The 16,646-nt window shown below is 41.8% G+C and overlaps 1 long non-coding RNA gene across 1 annotated transcript; it reads left to right on the forward strand.

Moving 5' to 3' along the window:
• Positions 1–228: 228 nt before the first annotated feature.
• On the forward strand, positions 229–2,216 carry LOC130553397 (uncharacterized). The gene is made up of 6 exons (XR_008962854.1): positions 229–407; positions 1,304–1,354; positions 1,442–1,486; positions 1,625–1,688; positions 1,816–1,921; positions 2,058–2,216. It is a non-coding gene; the product is annotated as an uncharacterized LOC130553397 (long non-coding RNA).
• The last annotated feature ends 14,430 nt before the right edge of the window (positions 2,217–16,646 follow it).

A 16,646-nucleotide genomic window follows, 5' to 3' on the forward strand; every position in this document is an offset into this window, starting at 1 on the left:
TACAGGCCTCTGGCATATGGGATTACTTTTGTGTCTTTTTTTATTCAATCAAAAATTCTGTGTTTGAGAGTAAAACTAATTATTTTGTAATTAAAAAATAAAAGATCGCAAAAAAACCCTCATCAGGAAACCACAAATGTTGCTCTCTTTTCTGCTGTCTTTTTTTTTGCGGGTCGAAAAGTTTTGCTTGCGAGTTGAAAAGTTTTGCTTGCGAGTTGAGAAGTTTTGCTTGCGAGTTGAGAAGTTTTGCTTGCGAACAAGGCTGTATCTTAGTGGGCGGTCTCTAGACTCCAGGATGAAAGACCTCTTATTGGTCACTTTCAATCGAAGTGCCACGCCCACTAGCCTCCTCCTTCATGGCCGCCAGAGCGGTGTAGCGGTATGAAGAGCAACACGTCATTTGCAAGGTACTTTGGCTCTTTATAATACCTTATTTGATGTTATAAATCCTCTAAGTTCATAAATGTGGATAGCTCGTGTGTAACCATTCATGTTTTAATCTAATTATGTAACGTTGGCCTGTAAGTGATACCTCTGTATAGTTTTTATAGCTAGTAGCTTGATAGCTTAACCTTAGATAGTAGCGGCACTCACTAAATCCTTGGTGTTTCGAGTCAGACGTGATCACCCAAACGTGTTTTTTCGTCAATTTTAACAATCATGGGTAGTTTAGATGGTTACAGTAAGGTTAGGGTGTGGGTTAGGGTAAAGGTTTTGTAAGACTGCTTTAGCTTCTGGAGTCTGTTAAACTAACTTAAGTTGTTTTATGATTGCTGTCTCAGCGCGATAAAGTTAGTTTTGAGAGATTAGCCTGCTCGCACTGGTTTAATACAGGCAACAGTCCTACACTGATAGTATTACCATCCTTTAGTTTTATAATATTCACATAGTGTATACAGACATTAAACATTTACTCAAAAATGCCACCTGAGAATGTTCTGTTTAATGCACACCTAGGCACGTATTACATCATGGTCTTGCCACAATTAATAAGGTTAAAACTGTCATTGATTTTGGAAAGACACTGTGAGTATCTGTGCAAACTGACTGGAACTACATGTGCAGTAAACGGTTTTAATGTACACCACCTTCCAGCCAATAAGAATCCAGTATTGAGACTGACCATGGTATAATACAGTATGATCAATTTTTTGTTGTGACCGCCCCAAATTTATTGTTGTATAATAATTGAATTTGTTTTATTATAGAAACAGCAGAGAAATGTCATCATATAATACATTCATAGTACACTATATAGCCCACTGTATGTACAATATGATCTTATTCCACTCTTAAATAACAGGGTGCACCACTTCAGCTTCAAGGGAATGACTGTGGAATATTCATGTTAATGGTAAGTGGTCATAATTGCTATACCATATGATCTTATATTAACAAATTCAGTGTTTAGCACACACAGAGTTTTGATTTTGTATTTTAGTACGCCATGTATGTGACCCTTGGAAAGCCCTTCGATTTTTCGACAGTGAGTTTTATCAATTTTTTGGTTATTTGTTCACCAAAATGGACTGAAAAGACAATTTAGTATCGGTGCCAATTAGTAAAAGACAATTATTGATGACAATTAATGAGAATTATTAAGACTTTTTACTTGATTAATTAGTTAGACATGCCTGAATCAGGAGGTGGTGGTGTCATCAGTTACTACAGGCATTTCCTCTGGCAAGGTATGATATTGCTAACTATACTTTGAATGAACATATTCATTGGGTGCATTTCTCAGTATACAGGTCATTTGTAATAAATAATGCACAGTGGAATAGAGTGTACTGTTTTGTCACTTTTTCTATAAAGCCAACAGTCAGTCACCAAACCAATGATCCAACTGGATCTAAACGTTATGGAGGTCACCCCATCTGTGCCAGACATCATGGAGATCACCCCAGCTATGAGAATCCATGTATGTACAGGGAATGTTTATGTATTGTTTGACTTGTTTATGCAATTACCTTTCCTGTTTCATAAGTGTTTGAGCAACACTTGACATTATTATTCATTATCTTTATTTATTTGATTATATTATTATCTTTTTGCAGAAAGGACTAGGCTGTGATGAAACAGATTCTGCTCACTGTGACTGGGTGAAGGAGTACCGAACCCACTTTGCTGGGAAAGTTCACCTACCACAGGTCACAAGAATGAACGAGGATGATCATTGACCAATAACTGTCTGTCTGTCTGTCTAAAAAAAATAATAATAATATCTTGTTGTTCATTCTCTCCTTTGCTTACTCCAGCTTTAATCCTAGTAGAATGGCCTTGTAAACTAACGGTACTGTTTAGCGTGTTGTCAAAATATTTATACTGTATGCTCTCCTACTTGTAAGTCGCTTTGGATAAAAGCGTCTGCCAAATGAATAAATGCAAATGTAAATGTAAATTATTCCTTGTTGGCTATAACAATGCGGGACCTATTTATTGACACCATTTTCTATGATGGTGACATGGATCAGGACAAAATCCAGGCTCCCTTCCTTTTCACCTTTGAGAGAATGCAAGACATGGAGGTTTTCATGCAGGATGTATATGATAAAATAAATATTTGTGTGTCTTGCCTGCACAATCCTGACCTTTAAAAAGATAACTGGTGGTGTAGATCTGGGTTAATTCTGTAAATGGTTTTGTATTGTCATGGAGTTTTAGGTGTATTAAAATGTCTTGTTTTTGACCAATTAAAGTTTCGTGGGGAAAAGGGTCACTTGATCCATGTGATTGTCTTAATCAAAAGGTAATGAGTCCATACAAGATTATATTCCTTATACATTATATTCACAACTATACTGTTGTACATGCATTCATTTTTATTTGGCAGCGGCTATTTGCACTAAGTGAAAATAGTGACATGATATTTACACTAAGTTTAAATAGCTGTAGGTTCTTTTTACACTAAGTGAATATGGAAGCATTTCTTAGCGATATGCTATTTACACTAACCAAAAATAGCTGTATTTTCTTTTGATTAACTGTAAATAGGAGTTAGATGCTATATTGATACTTATAAATAGTGGCAGATACTATTTGCACCTCAGTATTGTTGTGCATTAAACATTATGAAATAATAACCGTGTAAATCATTATATTTATCCAAATAATTAAAAGGATGGTAACTTATTGAGATAATAAAGCCCAATACCCAACGTATCCTTAACCTAAACTTTTTGAATAAAAGGTCATTTTAAGTTTAAATTGATTTTATTGAAAACAAATGCCTTCCTGATCTGATATGTAATGGAATTAGGTAAAAGAGCATTTTTGGCTAAAGGTGAATAAGAACCCCCCTATCTCCAGCGTCAATCCTCTACACACCATACGCCACTGTGGCCGCTGTTTGAAATTACGTCGACAACAAGGTTACCTATTTGTACTCAAATTGACACCCCGTTTTTATTTTTTGAAGTGAAGTCTACATTTAAAAGGAATTAACGAGATGAGACAAGCTAATAGGTGATCATTTTATTTATTTTTTATCACACCTGTAAGGGCAAAGCAAAAACCATATCAGCGTTTTTTCATTAATGAATTATATATGTTATATGATTCACAAATAGCGTTAATATGGTGGGGGGACGAAAGCAGGGGTGCAGATAGTGTAAGTCATACTGTTTCTCATAGAAACAATGTCATGAAAACGTGACAAAAGTTAAAGAGAGGAAATTAAAGTACGACCCATAGAGGTGAACCTTACGTAGCTCCTCCTCGCTGGACGTGACGTGAAGCTCCTCCTCTCTGGATGTGATCTGTAGCTCCCCCTCGCTGGATCTGTAGCTCCTCCTCGTTGGACGTCTAACGTCCGCCAATTTGCTCTGCAGCGAGCACCACTTGATCCTTACAGGTCAATGTTTTCATGTTGTGAGTCACATGTGCTGAGATGTATCCACCTAAAGTAGCAGCATAGTATGTTTTCACCACTTCGACACTTTTCCCCAGAAGATAAGTCGGATTCATGCTTCTTTTCTTTAAAATCCACCACCACCATATCACCTGTCATCCCCTGACTTTAGTGTAACCTCTAGTGAAGAGTCATGTGAGAAATGAATACAAATTACTAAATTACAATAAAGAAAGCAAGTGTTAAAGGTATAAAAGGTATTTGTTGGGACATATATTGAAGGTTATTCATATATTAAACCTATTCCGTAGTGATGTTATACTAAATAATAAAATCAGTTATGTCTGTACTATTATGTGTCAACATTTTTGAGTAAATGTTTAATGTCTGTATACACTAAGTGAATATTATTAAACAAAAGAATGGTAATACTATCAGTGTAAGACTGTTGCCTGTATTAAACCAGTGCGAGCAGGCTAATTTCTCAAAACTAACTTTATCGCGCTGAGACAGCAATCAAAAAACAACTTAAGTTAGTTTAACAGACTCTAGAAGCTAAAGCTACTATCTAAGGCTAAGCTATCAAGCTACTAGCTATAAAAACTATACAGAGGTATCACGACACTTACAGACCAAAGTTACATAATTAGATTAAAACATGAATGGTTACACACGAGCTATCCACATTTATGAACTTAGAGGATTTAAAACATTAAATAAGGTATTATAAAGAGCCAAAGTACCTTGCAAATGACGTGTTGCTCTTCATACCGCTACCCCGCTCTGGCGGCCATGACGGGGGAGGATAGTGGGCGTGGCACTTCGATTGAAAGTGACCAATAAGAGAGGTCTTTCATCCTGGAGTCTAGAGACCGCCCACTAAGATACAGCCTTATTCGCAAGCAAAACTTCTCAACTCGCAAGCAAAACTTTTCAACTCGCAAGCAAAACTTTTCGACCCACAAAAAAAAAGACAGCAGAAAAGAGAGCAACATTTGTGGTTTCATGATGAAAAGTTTTTGAAGTGCACAAAGAAAAAAGAAAAAAATCAAAGATTTGCACGCAATGCAAACAATTTTGTTATCAACTTCGGAGTTTTTTTGCGATCTTTTATTTTTTAATTACAAAATAATTAGTTTTACTCTCAAACACAGAATTTTTGATTGAATAAAAAAGACACAAAAGTAATCCCATACTGGCAGAGACAACATGCACAGGAACTCAGCAGTAGAAATCCCAAGAACAAGCACGAGTACCAGAACAAAGCACATGAACGCAACGCACAAGCACAGGACAATGAAACATGAGGGCATTTATAGGGGAACAAACAAAGGAAGATAACGAGGGGCAGGTGTGAAGCATAAGACACAGCAGGGAAGCAAATACAGGAAACGAGAGGGGCGGGGCTAATGACAACGCTGGCTGGAAGCCCGGCTGCTGCACCGGCTGGGACGCCAGCTGCTGCACCGGACTGGACACAGGACTGGGCGCTGACGGCACAGGACTGGACGCCGGCCGCACCGGACTGGACACCGGAATAGACATCGGACTGGACACCGGACTGGACATCGGACTGGACACCGGACTGGACATCGGACTGGACACCGGACAGGATACCAGACTGGACACCGGACTGGACGCCGGCTGCACCGGACTGGACGCCGGCTTGATCACCAGCTGGGATGCCGGCTGCACCGGACTGGACGCCGGCAGCACCGGACTGGACGCCGGCTGCACCGGACTGGACGCCGGCTTGATCACCGGCTGGGACGCCTGCTGCACCGGACTGGGGTGCCGGCTGCACTGGCTGGGGTGGAGTCCGCGCTGCCTCTTTTTCTTCAGCCGAGCCACCCGCCTGGAGGTCGGCTGATGAAGAAAAGAGGCAAACGGCACGGCTGGCTCTGGCTCTGGCTGGGACTCCTCGGACGTGGACCCCCAGGATGCTCGCCTCCCCCGCTTGCCAACGAGGCTGGTGGACGGTGGAGAGGCTGCCGAGAGTGGGGGGGGTGGCGTGGCGGTGCCCACAACCCCGATCTGCAGGGAACCACACTCAGGGATCGTGACCAGCGGAGATGGGTAGCTGGTAAGTGCTGAGGCCGTGGACTCCGATCGTTCCGCGGCGGACAGCCACACGGCGTCGAAGTCCAACGGCCTCAACGCCCTCATCTCCGAGAAAGTGGGTCCCTGAGACCAGAGTTAAATAGCACCGCGAGTTCCTCCTCCCCGAAGACGCCATTCTCGGCGACGTCCAGGAACCTCTCCATGTACTCATCCACGCTCTCGCTCCCCTTGCGAGGTCCGCAGAGGAGGCGAGCTAGGTGGGACCACCCAGTGTTCATACTGGGTTCTAAACTGGCTTTTGCGTTCTGTCAGGATTTGCGTGGAGGAAGAACCCAAATGCAGGCAGCGGCATTGAAGGGGTTAAACAAAAGACTTTTAATAAACAATTGACAAAACAAAAACCCACGAGGGGGAAAACAGGACACGATAACAGGAAAAGACAGGCACATAAACTGACTACGTAAAACTAACAAGACTAAATACAACACTTGACAAACTATGAAAACTAACACTAGACAAAACGCTTACTAATACAGGCCTCTGGCAGAGACAACATGCACAGGAACTCAGCGGTAGAAATCCCAAGAACAAGCACGAGTACCAGAACAAAGCACATGAACGCAACGCACAAGCACAGGACAATGAAACATGAGGGCATTTATAGGGGAACAAACAAAGGAAGATAACGAGGGCCAGGTGTGAAACATAAGACACGGCAGGGAAGCAAATACAGGAAACGACAGGGGCGGGGCTAATGACAAGACACGAGAAAAACACATGAGATGTAAAAAACATCAACAACTCGTGGCTTTCTCACATAAAACCGAAGGCTTTGTCATGGCTCTGCCACAGGACCAAGAAAAACATGACTAAGTGAGGCAGAGCCATGACACTTAAAGCCTATTTAAGAAATAAAAAATTTTGTTTGTTTTTCTTTGATAGAGTGCTGTACACATGGAACGTTGCTTTAAATGTCATTTCAAATGAGAAATGGCAAAACAGATCTTTAATTAAGATATTTTAAATGTTGAGGCATTGGATTGGGTAACAGTCGTGAAACAGGCCGAGATACAATTATTTCAGATGCGTAAGTCAGCCTCTTATTAAAAATTCTCGAGTTGGTATAGCCAGAGAGTCACATTTCAAAGCAGCATTTCGTTTGGAAGCGAACATTTTTAAGACACAATTTTGCTCCATTATTCAAAACAAAATTTCCAAGCACTTAATCAAGGCTTAGGTGCCCTATGACAACATTATTAAACATTTATTTTAGTGTTGTGACAAACCTGAAAGTTTAAACTCTTCTCTAAAGATCATGTAGTAAATAGAATGTGATATTTTTATTCATCATTTAAATTCATGTATATGCTATTCATTTAAACAGAATATATACTGTATACAGCACATAAATTCAAGCATGGAATAAATATGACATTATCTTGTTTGGTGTGAACACATCTACAGTAAGTAAAGGCTATTTAGTTTGTTTAGATTTGTTGTTGAATGCCTGCACAATGGCAGTGTTAATTATTAGTTCAGGCCTGGTTAAACTAATCCATTACAGGCTTACAGTTTTCAGTTGTTCTTGCAGGAACCTCTGGCAGTGATCGTTTACACACAAGTGTCAGCAATCCACGAGGCTTGAGTTACATGGGGAGGTTTGTGCACAAGATGAATGATGTGAGTGTAAAAGTCACATGCTGAGCTTGAAAGGGTTTCAGATGTGCAGACAAGCATTCCTGACTCGATGATGTAGAGGGAGCTTGTGAGGAGGAAACATACAGTAGTCCTGTCTAAAAAGGAAACCTTATACTACAGTCCGTTATACACCAATATGTAAAGTACATAAGTACAATTTGAATACAAAATCACCTCCTGTTTTTGATTTACAGTTTTATATCCATTTACGAATAAGTAGCTAGCATCTGGATAGAGAGCATTAGCATGCAGCACTGTGCATATCATACACTATAACGTCACATTTCTTTATTGAATGATAAATACAATAAAGATAGCCTACTTAGGATTATTGAAATAAAAGCATAATTTGCATATAAAGCACATTAAAACACATTTTAATAGGTTTATGTACATTTTTCCCAGCCAGTAGCATTAGCTAAATGTGTGTGTGTCTGGAGAATTGCCTGGAGAACAGGCATTGCTGTAATTTATTTGTTTACACATTTGCTTCACTCTTCCTACACAGAATTTTGTGAGAACCTGATGAAAATAGAAATCTAGTGCTAATTGGTCACCCTGCTGTAAAAATAACTGGCGACTAAAGTTTCACTACTTTTTCCACTTAGTAGTTCACTCCAAAATGAAAATTCATATAGGCCTACTCAACTCTCATGTTGTTTCAAATTTGTGTAAATTAATTAATTTCTGGTTGGGTGGATATTCAGTATCATACAACATTAGAACATAGACCGTAAAAAAAGACTGTAACGATCATCCCTCGTTTACGCCATGTGTCCCAAATGATATTCTATACACAACCCAGACTCACACGAATTTGTGAAACTGTCACGAACTGTGATCTATTAATTCGTGTTCATCAACACAAATTTCCTCTTTTTTCACTCAGCACGACATTTTTCGTGTCACCAGCACGACAATTTTTCAATACACAGACCGCGTATGTATGTACATTTATATATTTCTAACCTGATATCAAAAGAAGTCGCAAATACTTTAGGGCATGGCTAACCAATACCTTACCTCACCCCAAACCCTACAATCACAGCCGCAAAGGCTAATTTAGCTAAAAATGCTAGTTTCACGAGGTGGCAAAGCAACGATAAATGGCCTAACCCTAACCCTAAACCTAACGTCCCAGGGGAAAAGTCATATCATAACAAAACATATGAATAAGATCATAGGAAATAGGAATTCACACGAATGAGCTACCTTGTAAAATAGTATGAATTCCCATCAGATTGCATTGATATATATTTACACATACCAAAGATATCGCGTATTAGAGTACTTTTGATGGAAAGTCGTGCTGGGTGACACGCAAAAATTGCGGGGGCAGCGTTTGGGCATGAAGGCAGCTCCGAGAAACACATTCAGACACCCTTCAGAGGCAATGTAACAGAATTCTGGGGCACTTTTCTCACTAGAAATGCAATCCGAAGTTGTAAAAAGAGAAAATATAACTTTATTTACACAAAAACTGTGCTCTAGCTGCTTTCTTGGCCACCATTTTATTTTTTGACCCTGCTCGACCAATTACATTCCCCGCACGAGCACACGCATAGAATTGTGGGACATTGAAGGCAGCGAAGGATACATCCATGCTGCTTTCAAAAATCGACCTGGTGGAGGTATCTCAGGAGACATGCCTTGATGCCTTCCTACCTTGAAATGCTGCCTTAGAGCTTTTCAGACACAGCCACGTCAGAGATGTCTCAAGCATGGGGAAGTTGCCCAGTGTGATTTAGAAGACGCGGGGCCCTACCTTTCTTGCACTTTTTCTGTGTAAATAAGTGTTGCCAGGGTCGAGGGATTCCCGCACAATTGGGCTAATTTGAAAAATTATAGAGCCACTGGTTGCAGGTTTTTGGGCTACTTTCATTTACTGCGGCCGCCAAAATGTTTATTTATATTCTAAGGATAAATGGTAATTGATGAGTTTCTTAATGTCTATTCATACTTGACAATGAATACCTGGCAGCTCTAGGACTGGAACAGTTCTCAAAAGTGTGGGGAACATCTGACAGGTAGGCTACAGTAGCCTACAAGGAGGGTCGTGGGAGCTCAGCTCAACCAAAGAGGAAAAAATATAGCGGGTTGTAGGAGACAATGCATCCGAATTATGTTTGTACCAATGTTTCGTGCTTAGAAATCACCCGTGAGTCTACAACAGCTGATCCTTCCGGCTACCAAATATCACGTTTGATATCAATCTAGAACAACTAAAACACTGAGGTGCTTGTACACATGCAATAAATTTAACCATGCTTATTTCTTAAGCAAGTTTTTGAAGAGAAACACGTTTCTCATCCATTTCTGTGCGTGGCCTCGAGCACACATGGGATCTTTTTTAAAGGGACATGAATGTCTGTCATGAATTACTCACCCTCTAGTTGTTCCAAACCTGTATAAATGTCTTTGTTCGGTTGAACACAAATATATTTGGAAGAATGTTAGCAAGCCAATTCTGGGACATCATTGACTACCATAGTAGAAAAAAAATAAATGGTAGTCAAAGGTGACCCAGAACTGTTTGCTGTCCCAAATTCCTCAAAACATATTTTGTGTTCAACCGAACAAAAAATATATACAATACCTAGGAAACCATTCAGATATAGCAATAGAAATATAGTAATAGAAAACGTCTTTTGGCAGTTGTTAAATTTGACTTTGAAATGACATTCCGTTTGGGTGGGTTTTGAGGGGTCATACGCCCTTTTCACATGACGTCACGCATCTTCCGTTCTGTCGCGAAGCAGTGTATCATTACTTCCTCTAGCACTCCAGTTCATATGGTGGCGGAGTTTACCAAGTGGCTTGCACACCTGCCACAAATACGTCTAGATGATGTACAATGTCTTGCAGACAAATTTTCGCTAACGACAAGATCAAAGCTAGAGAAAGGATACAAATTCTTCGTTGAACAGTACCTGTTTGATTATGAAGGTAAGTGTTTTGTTTTCTTTTTGTGTTAGTGAAGGTGCTAGAATAAGTACTTGAATACGTGTTCTGTCCGTTTTTTTTCTCACTGTTGTTAAATTCCAGCGCGACGGCAAAACGGAAGTTCTTCTTCTTCTTCTTCTTCTTCTTCTTGTTTGTTGCAAGACGGATGTTATGATACACTGCTTTGCAAAAAGGCGGAAGTTAAGTGACGTCATTGTGAAAAGGGTGTATTGGGCTGGAAATATTTCTTGGAACTGGCAACCCTGGTCTATAAAATCTTGATTATATGTATATGTTTTACTTCAGTGTTTCATTGGTAAAATACGCAAATAGAATTTCAATGCGCAAAGTCAATAGTAGTATACATTTAGCAACATTGCATTTGTGTGAGGAGAAACCTCAATCTTAATCAAATCTAAATCTCTCCTAATTTAATCATCTTCTTTCAGAATACAAGTACAAGTAGGCTACAACAAATAAAGTTTGCGAAAACATAACACAAATCAAAGTTATATAATATATCAGTAAAATAAGCTTATTTAAAAGGTTTTGCTCATAAAACATAATGTAAATTTGCGATTATTGTGATGGTTTTACACAGCTTTCAAAGCCATGTGAACGCGTGTGCGGGCATGTCTGAGACGGCTATGGCAGTTGTTCAGCCGCACTGTGCATGCGCTCCAAGTGCTGCCAAATCAGTCACCAGTCCGTGCTGAATCAATATTTAACCGTACAGGAATGTGCCGTCACCGGTACACGTCATGCTTTTCTTGCGATGATGTTTCTTATGGGTTCACTTTTCGCAGGAGAAGTGCATTCAACGCAAACGTGCAAGCATTGCCATTGTAACAAACAACAATACCCGTTTGTGATAGCGAGTAAAAATATCCTGCATCAGAGAACTAAATGCGTGTTTTTAGATGTTTTAGTTCACGCATACTCTCACACGTGAAAACAGTATGACTTGCATAGCTATTTAGAATAATCTGCTATGTTCACGTATCACATTTCACATGTTTAATTGTGACTTTGATGATTATACAGTACCTTCCTGTGTATTTTGTAATGGTATACAGTCCCTCATTTTCATTTGTACTGTAATTGTCCTTGTGGTTTTTTTGCGCCATATAATTCCTTTAAAACTCTCTTACTATTCGTGAGGGTGGGCAAGGTTCTGACACAAGCACCAGTTAGCCCGTATTAAAACAGAAAGAAAAGGTGCTGTAAGAGTGTTTTCACATACCACTGACTTTTCATTTGCCCGTGATTGATTTCCGGTGGAAATAAAAACAGCAAAGCTTCAGGGCGTCGGAAGGGCACATATCTTTCACAAGGCGAGCATAATGGATGTGTCTGTGAGTGTGTGTGTGTGTGTGTGTGTGTGTTGTCAGGTTGTCTTCAGAGGTTCTGTCCCTCTCTCTGCTGATTGAGAGAAGCGTTAATTAAGATAAATGGGATGTGCTTAGTCATCTGTTTTTTGCCAGACCTACAGAGTGAGTGCTTTATCCTCTTAAAGGTTTACAGAGGTAATATGGAATTATTGTTTTATAGATTAAAAAGAAAATCCTATCAGCATCCATCAGCGTCCTGGGGGTTTCATCTCTACTTCATTTTGGCGATGGCACCAACATTTAAATAAATGATAATAATTTGATGAGTGCTCTTTTAGATCAAATAATGAATAAGAAACAGTGATCAACATGATCACATGTAACAGTTTTCCATTACATTTGTATTATTGCGTGATGTGTTTACTGTTGTTCTACAATGTAGAAAATATTAATAAACAAATTAGTCAGTGATACTAACTTTTTTAACACTAATATAGATAGGACCAGTTGTTTAAACACACACAGTTTCTGCCAATCTCATATTAATCTTGAGTACCTATACAGTAGTATTGCATATACGTCGTACCTTCGAAAAATATTTAGTTTGATCAAATTTATAAAAAAGAGATATAGCTGTATGATTATTTCCGGAAAAAGACGAGCTGCTGGGGGCAGGCAGGGGGAAGGAACTACAGCATGAGCACACATTACATCATCACAAATTGCCAACAAAACACAGATATATACTTAGTTTGACTTACAGTGTGCAGTTCATGTCTGGCATCTTTTAGCACTGGGACCGCGGCATCTATCAGTTTCAAATGATCTCCAAATCCAGCGTTATATCCACCGTTTATATAACATCCATTACTGAAATGCTGTGAACAAACAAACACAACTCAAACTTCTCTCCCTATCGCAATAGTTACGTGGTGCAGCTGAAGGCCCACAGCACAGCCAATCTTGACGCAGCGCAGCCAATCGTGACAAGCAGGTCTTCCTATCACTCATCGGTTGGCGCGTGGGCAGGCTATTTCTTTCGCCTTGCCGTGGGCGTGCTTTTCCGGGAGAATTGCCCAATAAAAGGAATAGGATTCAGACTTATAAAAAACTTGTTTTGCTGGGGGAGTGTATCAAGCACAGAAATACTATGTCATACGTCCAACTCGTTTTTTAACAAGTTGACCATGTTAAGCATGAGAAGCCAGCAGGCTTAACAGTGTAAAGAAGTCAGAATGCATGAAATAGCATGTTATCCCGCCTTTAAGGGTGGGTGTGGCATATTTTTTAAGGCACAAGAATAATATTTCTTAAGGTTACCAACACACAGAACGACGTGACACCAAGAAAAACCACCCCCCTTCCAAGCGACTAGGTGATGTGCCTTACCATGGCTGATGTGGGGATAGCTCAACTCATAGTAAACCCACGGAAAGCTGCTGGACAAGAAAACATTGCTGGCAGGGTGCTCAGAGGATGTGCTGACCAACTGGCAGATGTTCTTATTGACATCTTCAACATGTTTCTGACCAGTGCCGTCATTCCCACCTGCTTTAAGGCCACCACTATCGTCCCAGTGCCGAAGAAGTCTGCTGTGTCCTGCCTCAATGATTACTGCCCTGTTGCACTCACACCCATCATCATGAAGTGCTATGAGAGGCTCGTCATGAGGCACATCAAGACCATGCTGCCACCCTCACTGGACCTGCTGCAGTTTGCGTATCGCCCAAAACGCTCTTGCTTGACGCAAGCCACTTGGACTTGAATCCTATTTTTCTTAATCAATTTTAAACTGGAAAAATATGTTGTAACTGTAAATATATTTACACTTGATTCCTGAATGTGAAGAATGCCCATGAATGTGTCTAGACATCTCACTGGAGCATGAGACATTGACAGTGAAGATGTCTCTTCAGGTATTGAGCGCTGTTGTGAACATCATGCGTGCGTCTCACTCCTCTACCTGTCACTGAATCACAGCTGTAGCTTTCACACACACATGCACAGCATCTCACCTTGCTGCAGGCTGCACTCATCCTCATCCTCACCCTCTCCCGTCTTTTGGTGTTAACACGTGAAGAGAGTTCGAGAGGTGTGTGTGTATCTTTGTATCCAAGACAGAGTGTGTGCGCCGGGTACACGTGTCCCCAGGGTCTGCTCTTGTTCTCACCTTAAAGTCTGTTGGATTGCAGAGGAGAAATGAATCACACTGTCAGATGGTCTGAAAATAAGCAGCTTCGAGTTCGAGCCCCGCTGACTTCAAGTCACACCAGTGCAGCGGAGGAGATCTCTGCTCTGAATGCTGTTCTCTTCTTACTTCACCTTCACTGGTGGCAGGTGTGAACTGGCCCAGTTTGCTTGCTGTTGTGCAGCATGCTGGCAGCGTGACCTGAAAACAAACGGGCGGAATAATTGAATTAGGAAGCAACTGGGGTGTTGGCCGGCATCTGTTGTTCACTTGATGTGGTGTTGTGTAGGTGATCAACGTGGCGGAAAGATTTAGAAATGCCCCGGAGAGGATTTGCCTGCATTTGCAGGCCTGGGGCTTGTCCAGGATTTTATACTGGATGTGAATGAGAGGGAAGGGGTTAAATTGAAGGCTGGCATCCAATGGCGATTTAAAGGGGTAGTTCATAAAAAAAACATTTACTCGCCATTTACTTGTCATTTCAAACCTGTATGACTTACTTTACTTACTTACTTCAGAACACAGAAAAAATGTTTTGAAGAACGTTAATAACTAAACAACATTGGACCCCATTGAGTTCCATTGTATGGACACAAAAAAAACCACTGAGACATTTCTCAAAATACCCTCTTTTGCGTTCCAAAGAAGAAGGAATGATATACAGGTTTTGAATGACATTAGAGTGAATAAATGTGAGATTATTAGGGTTAGAGGAATATTTCTGTCAGGTCCCGGGTCTGAGCACCTGTTTTGTTTTGTCCTGTCTTTTGCTTGTTAGTGTTTAGGGGTTTTTCTTCGTCCAGAAGAAGGACGGCTCCCTGCGACCTTGTATTGACTATCGAGGGCTGAATGACATCACTATTAAGAACAAGTATCCCCTACCTCTCATGTCTTCTGCTTTCGAGCTCTTGCAGGGAGCCCGGGTCTTCACTAAGTTAGACCTCCGCAATGCCTATCACCTCATCCATATCCGGGAGGGAGATGAGTGGAAGATGGCGTTTAATACTCCCACGGGACATTTTGAGTATCGGGTTCTTCCGTTTGGTCTAACCAATGCCCCAGCCGTCTTCCAGGACCTGATCAATAGCGTTCTGGGTGACATGATTAACATTTTTTGTCTTTGTGTACTTGGATGATATACTAATTTTTTACCCCCTCTCTCCAGGTGCACACCCAGCACGAAAGACAGGTTCTCCAGCGTTTACTCGAGAACCAGTTGTTTGTTAAGGCGGAGAAGTGTGATTTCCACGCCGAGTCAGTTACGTTCCTTGGCCATATAATTTCCTCGAAGGGGATCAAGGCTGATCCCGCTAAGATAAAGGCTGTCGCCGAATGGCCCACCCCTGACTCACGTAAGGCCCTGCAGTGCTTCCTGGGTTTAGCCAACTTTTATAGACAATTCATCAGGAATTTTGGCCAAACGGCCATGCCCCTTACCGCATTGACCTCCATCAAGGTGCCCTTCAGGTGGAATCAGGACGCTCAGGTAGCCTTTGACTCCCTTAAGTCTCATTTTGTCTCTGCACCTATTCTGTCTATTCCAGATCCTGAGCTCCAGTTTATTGTTGAGGTCGACGCTTCGGATGTTGGGGTCGGCGCAGTCTTATCTCAGAGGTCAGCCCTGGATGGGAAGGTGCACCCTTGCGCCTTCTTCTCTCACCGCCTCAGCCCTGCTGAAAGTAACTATGACATAGGTAACCGAGAGCTGCTAGCGGTAAGATTGGCTTTGGGTGAGTGGCGTCACTGGTTGGAGGGGGCAGCGCAGCCATTCCTGGTCTGGACGGATCATAAGAATTTAGAGTATATCCGTTCAGCCAGGAGATTGAACTCACGCCAGGCCCGCTGGGCACTCTTTTTTGGCCGTTTCATCTTCACCCTCTCGTACCGGCCCGGTTCTAAGAACCATAAGCCGGACGCTCTCTCTCGTCAGTTCGAGGCCACTGGTGAGGGGGTTCCGGTCGAGACCATTCTCACCAAGGGAATGGTGATCGGGGCTCTCTCCTGGGGAATCAAGCAGCGGGTGACGAGGGCCGGTCGAGGGGTTCAAGTGCCGGCAGGGTGCCCGGCGGGCAGGTTATGGGTACCAGCTGTGCTCAGAGGTCCTACAGTGGGGTCATTCGTCCAAACTGGTCTGCCATCCAGGTAATAAGGGAACGTTGGCTGCCATCAGTCAACATTTTTGGTGGCCATCTGTGGCCAATGATGTCAGACAGTTCGTGTTGGCCTGCCCGACCTGTGCTCAATGCAAGACACCAAACCGCCTGCCCACTGGTCTACTCCACCCTTTACCCATTCCCTCACGCCCCTGGTCTCACGTCGCCCTTGATTTCGTCACAGGGCTTCCCCGTTCCTGTGGTAACACCATGGTTCTCACGGTGGTGGATCGCTTCTCCAAGGCGGCCCATTTTGTTCCCCTCCCCAAGCTCCCCTCCTCCCGGGAGACCGCTCAACTGATGGTGGATCACGTCTTCCGCCTCCATGGCTTGCCGGTCGACATTGTGTGTCCGATAGGGGTCCTCAGTTTACTTCTCGATTCTGGAGAGAATTTTGTAGACAGATCGGGGCCTCAGCGAGT

This window comes from Triplophysa rosa, linkage group LG4, assembly GCF_024868665.1.
Source record: "Triplophysa rosa linkage group LG4, Trosa_1v2, whole genome shotgun sequence".
NCBI classification, from domain to species: domain Eukaryota; kingdom Metazoa; phylum Chordata; class Actinopteri; order Cypriniformes; family Nemacheilidae; genus Triplophysa; species Triplophysa rosa.